Source organism: Hylobates moloch, unplaced genomic scaffold (assembly GCF_009828535.3).
Source record: "Hylobates moloch isolate HMO894 unplaced genomic scaffold, HMol_V3 SCAFFOLD_15, whole genome shotgun sequence".
NCBI classification, from domain to species: Eukaryota; Metazoa; Chordata; class Mammalia; order Primates; family Hylobatidae; genus Hylobates; species Hylobates moloch.
This window is the reverse complement of record NW_026652290.1, coordinates 49,556,577-49,565,176: the sequence shown is the minus strand read 5'-3', so window position 1 is coordinate 49,565,176 and position 8,600 is coordinate 49,556,577.

Here is an 8,600-nt window from a genome sequence, read left to right as displayed (position 1 = left end):
CCGCCTCCTGCCATCCCTTCCCAGGAGATGCTTGCTTTGTGAGGTCAGACCGGTGGAGAAGTGAACGTGGAGATGGATGCCGCACCTGGCGTGGACCTGAGCTGCATCCTGAATGAGATGCACTACCAGTACCAGCAGATGGCAAAGAAGAACCGCAGAGACGCTGAGGCCTGGTTCCTGAGCAAGGTGGGGCCCGGGCCCTCAGTGAGCCTGCAGCACTTCCCAGCCAGGGGCTTTGGGAGAGCCTCACCTTTCGCTCTGCTTTCCTGTCTCAGATCGAGGAGCTGAACAAAGAAGTGGCCTCCAACAGCAAACTGGTACAGAGCAGCTGCAGTGAGGTGACGGAGCTCCAGAGGGTGTTCCAGGGCCTGGAGATTGAGCTGCAGTCCCAGCTCAGCATAGTATGAAGGACCCGGCACAGCAGCAGCCCCCGTCACCAGTAATGGCCACCACCCCCTCAACAAGCTACAATTTAGTTCCACCTTTCTTTTCTCAGGATGGGACCAGAGGACTCATGGGACCCATTATATAGATAGAGAAACTAGCCCTAGAATAGTGGGCTAGCATTTCTCCATATTGTCTGGCCCATCAGTACCCCAACTGGGATCAAAATCCAGGCACCTCTCAAAAAACATGCCCAGAGACCTGGAGGGACAGGAGTGACCACCTCCATTGACTCTTTTTCTCTCTCTCACTTGCAGAAAGCATCCCTGGAGAACAGCCTGGAGGAGACCAAAGGCCACTACTGCATGCAGCTGTCCCAGATTCAGGGACTGATTGGCAGCGTGGAGGAGCAGCTGGCCCAGCTACGCTGTGAGATGGAGCAGCAGAGCCAGGAGTACCAGATCTTGCTGGACATGAAGACACAGCTGGAGCAGGAGATCGCCACCTACCGCCGCCTGCTGGGGTGCGAGGACGCCCAGTGAGTCCCAGGCCCCTCAGTTCTGCCTCCCAGACCCTTTAGCCCCCCTGCTGCTCTCAGCACAATTGACTGCCCTGCCTTTTGTCACCCACAGCCTTTCCTCCCCACACGCATCTGGCCAATCCTATTCTTCCCGAGAGGGTAAGTCTCCTGAGGCTCCCCGGCACTGCAGCCCCTCTGCCTGTTTCCATGGAGTCTGGGGCCAGGCACTTCTCCTCAGAGCTCCCAGCCCTCCCTTCTCCCTGCCCTGGAATCGGCTTAGCTCTCAGACTCCTTCTCACCTCCTCTTCTCTCTCCCACAGTCTTCACCTCCTCTTCGTCCTCTTCAAGCCGTCAGACCTGGCCCATCCTCAAGGAGCAGGGCTCATCCAGCTTCAGCCGGGGCCAGTGCTCCTAGAACTGAGCTGCCTCTACCACAGCCTCCTGCCCACCAGCTGGCCTCACCTCCTGAAGGCCTGGGTCAGGACCCTGCTCTGCTGGCGCAGTTCCCAGCTGTCTCCCCTGCTCCTCTGCTGGTGGTGGGCTAATAAAGCTGACTTTCTGGTTGATGCAAACCTGTGTGATCTCTGTTCTTGAACTGATGGGAGGGGAGTTGCAGGTGCTTTCCAGAAACCTCCTGGAGGCTCACAGCCTGAGAGATGTGGGAAATGGGACAAATCTCAGAAGATCTTGAAGGCTTTTCCTGGAAGACCTCCGTGCTCTATGGAAGTGGGAGGTGGGACACAGGATGGGGGAGTGTCCACACGTGCTGACTGACACCATGGAGGCATTCTACAGAGGTTATTTTATGATATTGCCCTTGCAACCCTGTGAGGTGGGTGTGGTCAGGCCCATTTTGGAACTGACAACGCCCAGAATTAAGAGAGTTTCAGTAACTTGCATAAAATCATGCAGATAGTAAGTGGCACAGCTGGAGCTCAAACTCAGTTCTGTCTGTCTGCAAAGTCCATGTCTTTCTTTTAACACCACTCTACCTTTTTAGGTATTTTAACCTAAAGACTCCCACGCTTGAATCTTAACTCTACCCATGGGCTCCCCCACATCTGCACACAGTTTCTGCATTGGAGGGTGGAAGGGAGTGCTTTCTGCCTTGAGAATGATGTCCTCGTCAGACCTGAAATCCTCCTTCTCCCAGCCTGCTTCTCCTCACACCCATCAACTCCTCCTTCCTCATTCCCCTCAGCTGAATTGCATGCTGATGAGCACCCTAGGAAACACCTGCTGCCCCATGGCCATTGCCATGTTCAGATCTTCTTCTTCTCTCCCTAGACCTGGGCACAGCCTAACTGGGTCCCCTTGAGAGTCTATCTCATCCACATTCAATTTCCACTGAATGATTTCCACCAGAATGTGGTCAAGATCAAGAACAAGTGTGAGATCAGGACTCCCCTGCTTAGCCGGCGTTGGATCCCATTCCCCTCCAGCACTCAGCCTTCAGTCTCAACCCAGCTTGGTGTCCTCCTGCCCCTCCCAGCTCCAAACCCCTGAGTCAGCCCTACCTGACTGAGATATGACCCATACCTCTCAGTTGCCGTTCCTTCTTCCTGGATGCCTTCCATATCTTAAATATTTAAATTTAAAAACGTTATGTATGTACAACATCATAAGCCCTTTTTTTTTGGAGACAGAGTCTTGCTCTGTTGCCCAGCCTGGAGTGCAATGGTGCGATCTCGGCTCACTGCAAGCTCCACCTCCCAGGTTCATACCATTCTCCTGCCTCAGCCTCCCGAGTATCTGGGACTACAGTCACCCGCCACCATGTCCGACTAATTTTTTTTTGTATTTTTAGTAGAGACAGGGTTTCACCGTATTAGCCAGGATGGTCTCAATCTCCTGACCTCGTGATCTGCCTGTCTTGGCCTCCCAAAGTGCTGGGATTATAGGCGTGAGCCATGGCACCCGGCCAAGACTTTTTTTTGTTTTAAGTTCTAGGGTACACTTGCACAACGTGCATGTTTGTTACATAGGTATACATGTGCCATGTTGGTTTGCTGCACTCATCAACTCATCATTTACATTAGGTATTTCTCCTAACGCTATCCCTCCCACAGCCCCCACCCCCTGACAGGCCCTGATGTGTGATGTTCCCCGCCCTGTGCCCATGTGTTCTCATCGTTCAACTCCCACCTATGAGTCAGAACATGTGGTGTTTGGTTTTCTGTCCTTATGATAGTTTGCTTAAAATGGTGGTTTCCAGCTTCATCCATGTCCCTGCAAAGGACATGAACTCATCCTTTTTTATGGCTACATAGTATTCCAAGGTGTATATGTGCCACATTTTCTTAATCCAGTCTATCATTGATGGACATTTGGGTTGGTTCCAAGTCTTTGTTGTGAATAAGACTTTTTTTTTTTAATGAAAAAACCATCCCCAGACTGGATACCACAGCTCTGTTCCCGCCTCCCCTTTTCAACTTCAGCTGTTTCTTTTGGGATTTGTCTCCTTACTTCTAAATAACAGGCTTTACCTTGTTACTGTTTGGTTTTTCTGTTTCAGTTTTTAATAGCTTGACTTCTGGCTGTGAAGGATGAGGATGTGGATCTGTTATACAGCATTGCCCCTCCCCACTTGTTTTTTAAATATCTTCTTCCCACCTTCTCAATATATTCATATTTTTGTTAGATAAATGTTTACATTATTATGACTATTTAAATGTTATTCATAGTCAAACCATATATTATACTATATTACATTTTATACTATATTAAATTTCCTTGGAATAAATATCTCTTTTTCAATTTGCCTAAACTTTCTATGTATTGATCATTAATTTGTTTCCTGATTCACTGCTGGAAGCATAAATCTCCTCGGTATTTTAGAACCCTGAGTGTTCCTTCAATTTCATCCTCATGAAGATGTGTCTCCTAGGGCCTTCTGTCCTGCTCTTGTCTGTTCTGGGTGCTGTTTGGGTCTCCTGCTCAGCTGTGATCCTGGAATCTCTCTTCACCATCATCCTGAAATCCCTTCTTTTTCCTGTATTGCTTTCCTTGTTTTCTGGATCCAGTGTCTTCCTCCTTCCTGTTTTTATTTTTCCCTTTGTTTTAGAGAAGCACATCCTCAAGTAGTTTCCTGGGAAGGGAGTTATCGGGGTTAAATTTTTTGAGACTGTTTGTGTCAAAAAGATCTTTAGTTTATCCTCACTCTTGACTGATAGTTTGGCTGGGTATGGAATTCTAGCTTGGAAATCATTTGCACTCAGCATTTGAAGGTACGGTTTCACTGTTTCTTGGCTTCTGGTGTTGCTGTTGAGAAGTCTTATGCCATATTGATTCTAGATCACTTCTTATTATCCTATTCCCACTCTCCTCCCTAGAAGCTTTTCAGTTCTTCTCTTTCTCTCCAGCAGGCTGAAATACCATGTGTTGAACTGATGCAGCTGTGACTTCATCCACTGGCTGGACACTAGCAGAAACTTCCAGTGTGGGAGCTCACGTTGTTCAATTCTGGCAAATTTTTGTGTTTCATGATTTCCTCCCTCCATTTTCTCTCTTTCTGAAATGGCTCTTTTTCCCATGTATTCTGTTTTATTTTCCATCTTGTCTTTTTTTCTTTGTTGCTGTTTTCTGAGAAAATTCTTTAACTTTGACCTCTAACTCCATTATTCAGAGTTTTTAAAAAAATCTGCTATATTTGGCCTGGCACAGCATCTCATGCCTGTAATCCCAGCACTTTGGGAGGCCAAGGTGGATGGATTGCTTGAGCCCAGGAGTTCAAGACCAGCCTGGGCAACATGGTGAGACCCTGTCTCTACAAAACATAAAAATTAGCTGGATGTGGTGGCCTGCACCTGTAGTCCCAGCTGCTAGGGAGGCTGAGGTGGGACGATCACTTGAGCCTGGGAAGTCGAGGCTGCAGTGAGCTGAGATCACACCATCACATTCTAGCCTGGGCAACAGAGTGAGATCCTGTCTTAAAAATAACAGCAATCTTTTATATTTTTCATATCTCATAGCTCTGCATGTTTTTTCAACAGTCTCTTGTTCTTGTTTCAAGATGCAATGGTTTCTCTGATCTCTTTGAGCCTATTAGTCCTGGCTCCAGCAATGTTTCTATTTATGTCATCAGCTCAGTTTCCTCAGTTCCTTTCTTGCTGTTTGTCTTGCCTCCATCTTTCATGCCAGAGGCTTTTCTCAGATGTCTAGTGGTCCTTGGTAGTCATTCATATTTAAGAGTAAGTCACTGAGAAACTGATTGGAATATGTGTATATGTGTGCGGATAGCATGGGAGCTTGTCACTGGTAGGTCTCAGTATAGAGTAATCTGGTGGAGAATAAGCTGTTTCATTGGGGGACAGTTATCTGTAGGACTTTTCTTGGGTACTGTCTTCCTCAGAAGGAATACCTCTAATTCCCTGTCTGGATTGTAAAAGCTACCAGCTTTCTGGAAGCTGAGTGTGGGAAGGGGGCAGAGAAGGTCTCAGTCTCAGCTACTCTGCTACTAGTTGATTGCAGTTTATTGGCCCTGCTTGGTGTCTCAGGATTCAGAGTCCTTCTGGGGAAATTCTCCAGCATAAACATCTAGTTCTCCTGGAGTAATCGTGGAGTGGTTGGGGTCAGACAAGGAGGGGAGAGAGGAGCTATAGGGGCCTCTCTGCTTTTTTTTTTTTTTTTCAAGATGGTGTCTCGCTCTGTTGCCCAGGCTGGAGTGCAGTAGCACCATCTCGGCTCACTGCAAGCTCTGCCTCCCAGGTTCACACCATCCTTCTACCTCGGCCTCCCGAGTAGCTGAGACTACAGGCGCCTGCCACCACGTCTGGCTAATTTTTCGTATTTTTAGTAGAGACGGGGTTTCACCGTGTTAGCCAGGGTGGTCTTGATCTCCTGACCTCATGATCCACCTGCCTCGGTCTCCTACAGTGCTGGGATTACAGGCGTGAGCCACCGTGCCCGGCTGCCTCTCTGCTTTTTATACAGATCTCTAGCTCACCCTCCCATTTCTAATTCACTTGCTCCTCACTGTCAGAAGTACCTGGTGCCCCCTATTCCAGAGACTTTCCAGAGTTCTTAAAAATTCAGAGTTAAAAAGTTCCAGGGTATAAATATGCTTTGCCTCTTGGCTTCTCTCTGGGCAAGCACTGAGCTTTCTTTGTCTTTGTTTTCCAGATTCCAAAGTTTGATTGCTATGATCTACTTTCCTGATCTCTTTGACCCCATGGATTTTATCCATTTACAATAATTTTAGTAATGTTTAGGAGGTGAAGATAAACTGCATGTTTAACCCCAGTTTAATCTGAAGTCTCTGCTTTACATGACAAAACCATATTCGTCTTTCAAGGCTGCTGAGCCTGAATCATTACTCTATAATGCACAATCATTGTTGACATTGTTGGTTGTTCAGCAAATGTGTCTCCCTTTTTCTGGTCACCCTGTCTCCCAAGTCCTAGGGTGAGCCTATGACTCAGAGTGAACCCCAAATCTCGATACCAAAGGTAACCACTGATAGTATTTTTACAAGTTTCTTTCTCTCTCTCTCTCTCTCTCTCTCTCTCTCTATATATATATATACAGTCATGCACCATATAACAACATGTTGTTTTTCAGTGATGGATGGTATATATATACAAGAGTGGTCCCATAAGTTTATAATACTATATTTTTACTGTACTTTTTCTGTGTTTAGATAGGTTTAGATACACAGATACCAACTATTGAGTTACAATTGCCTATAGTATTCAGCACAGTAACCTGCTGTTCAAGTTTATAGCCTAGGAGCAATAGGCTATACCATCTAGCCTTGGTGTGAAGTAGGTTATACCATGTAGGTCTATGTAAGTATACTGTATGTTGTTCACACAATGACAAAATTATTTAATAATGCATTTCTCAGAATATATTCCTGTTGTTAAGTAATCCGTGACTGTGTATATATATACACATTTATACATATATACATTTATACGTATATGTATAAATAAAATACATTTATGCATATATATATTTATGTACTTATGCATATATATATATTTATGTACTTATACATATATATGTATAAAGGAAGTAAACATATCTTAGCAGCTATAATTACAACACAATTACACTAAATGTCTATACCATTTTGCATTCTTTTTTTTTTTTGAGACAGAGTCTAACTGTCGGCCAGGCTGGAGTGCAATGTCATGATCTCAGCTCACTGCAACCTCTGCTGCCCAAGTTCAAGCGATTCTCCTGCCTCAGCTCCCACAAATATTTTTGATCATTTCCTTAGGCTAGATTACTAGATGTATACTAGATGAGAAGATACAGATGTTTTAAGGTTCTCGATTTGAATGGCCAAATTGATTTAAAGAGAAATTGTGCCAATCTGCATATCTTGCCAGCAGGAAATGGGAGTGCCTATTTCAAAACATGCTCATCAACTTTGAGTATTATCTTTAAAAACCTCCTTGGTAAATTGATTCATCTGATTCTTTTAAAGATGATGTTGTGGAAGGACCCTTACACAGAGACATAGTCCTGGCCTGGGTTATTAAACAACTCCTGGGCTGGCACACACGTTCATGAGTTGTTCATTAATGAGATGTCAGAACAGAGGATGTAGAATACTCTCCAACTGGGCGTGGGGTGCTATTTTATTTTATTTTATCTATTTGTGTATTTATTTATTTATTTATTTATTTATTTATTTATTTATTTATTTATTTTTTGAGACAAAGTCTCACTGTCACCCAGGCTGGAATGCAGTGGTGCGATCTTGGCTCACTGCAACTTTTGCCTCCCAGGTTCAAGCAATTCTCATGCCTCAGCCTCCTGAGTAGCTGGGACTACAGGTGTGTGCCACCACACTCAGCTAATTATTTTTTTATTTTTTTATTTTTAGTAGAGACAGGATTTCACCATGTTGGCCAGGCTGGTCTCAAACTCCTGGCCTCAAGTGATCTGCCTGCCTTGGCCTCCCAGAGTGCTGGGATTACAGGCGTAAGCCACCACGCCCAGCCTGGGCATGGGTGCTATTTTAAAGAAGTTGTCCGTACCCATATCTTCAGAGTGCCTAACCCCCAGAAGCAGATCTTTGGAAAGCTCATCACGAAAGCCCTCTACCTGACAGATGCAGAAATTCAGGTTTACAGTAGTTAAAGGAAAAAAAAAAAACTTTCTTGGGGGAGGGCAGGAATCACTTATCTCTTGTTCAGTGCTGTTATCTTGTAGAAACAAATCATGAGCCCCTTTTAAACAGAAGGACAATATTGTGCAGAAATATGAGTTTTCCCTTTAATAAGGGAACCGGAATTTCCACCTGGAAATGGCTTGCTGCCTGGATTTCTCTAACTAAGGGTCCCAAATCAGACTGCCTTTTTGCTCTTGCCTGGTCTTTCCCACTTCCTAAGATCCTGGCATCTGAGCTGAGAAGGTTGAGTACTCCCAGTGGTCCTTGAAATTTGTGTAATTTGAACGTACCTTCAGATTCCTTATGCCTGACTTACTGTCAAAGTTAGGGAAATATTGTTTTAGATAACTGCATGAAGTGCAAAAACAATGACTAGAGTGAAAATTAGTGGCAGCCTATAAAGTGCATCTGCTGATGTACATGAATGAGTGGTATCTTGTAAAGCTCGGCTTTCTTTGGGTCCATTGTTTCTGAGAGCTGTAATAAGCTCAGTGTCCCTCCTAGTGTATGAGATAAGCAATTTCTTATGCTTGTCTTCTCACTGCTGTAGCTTGTTGTTTAAGACCTTCTGTC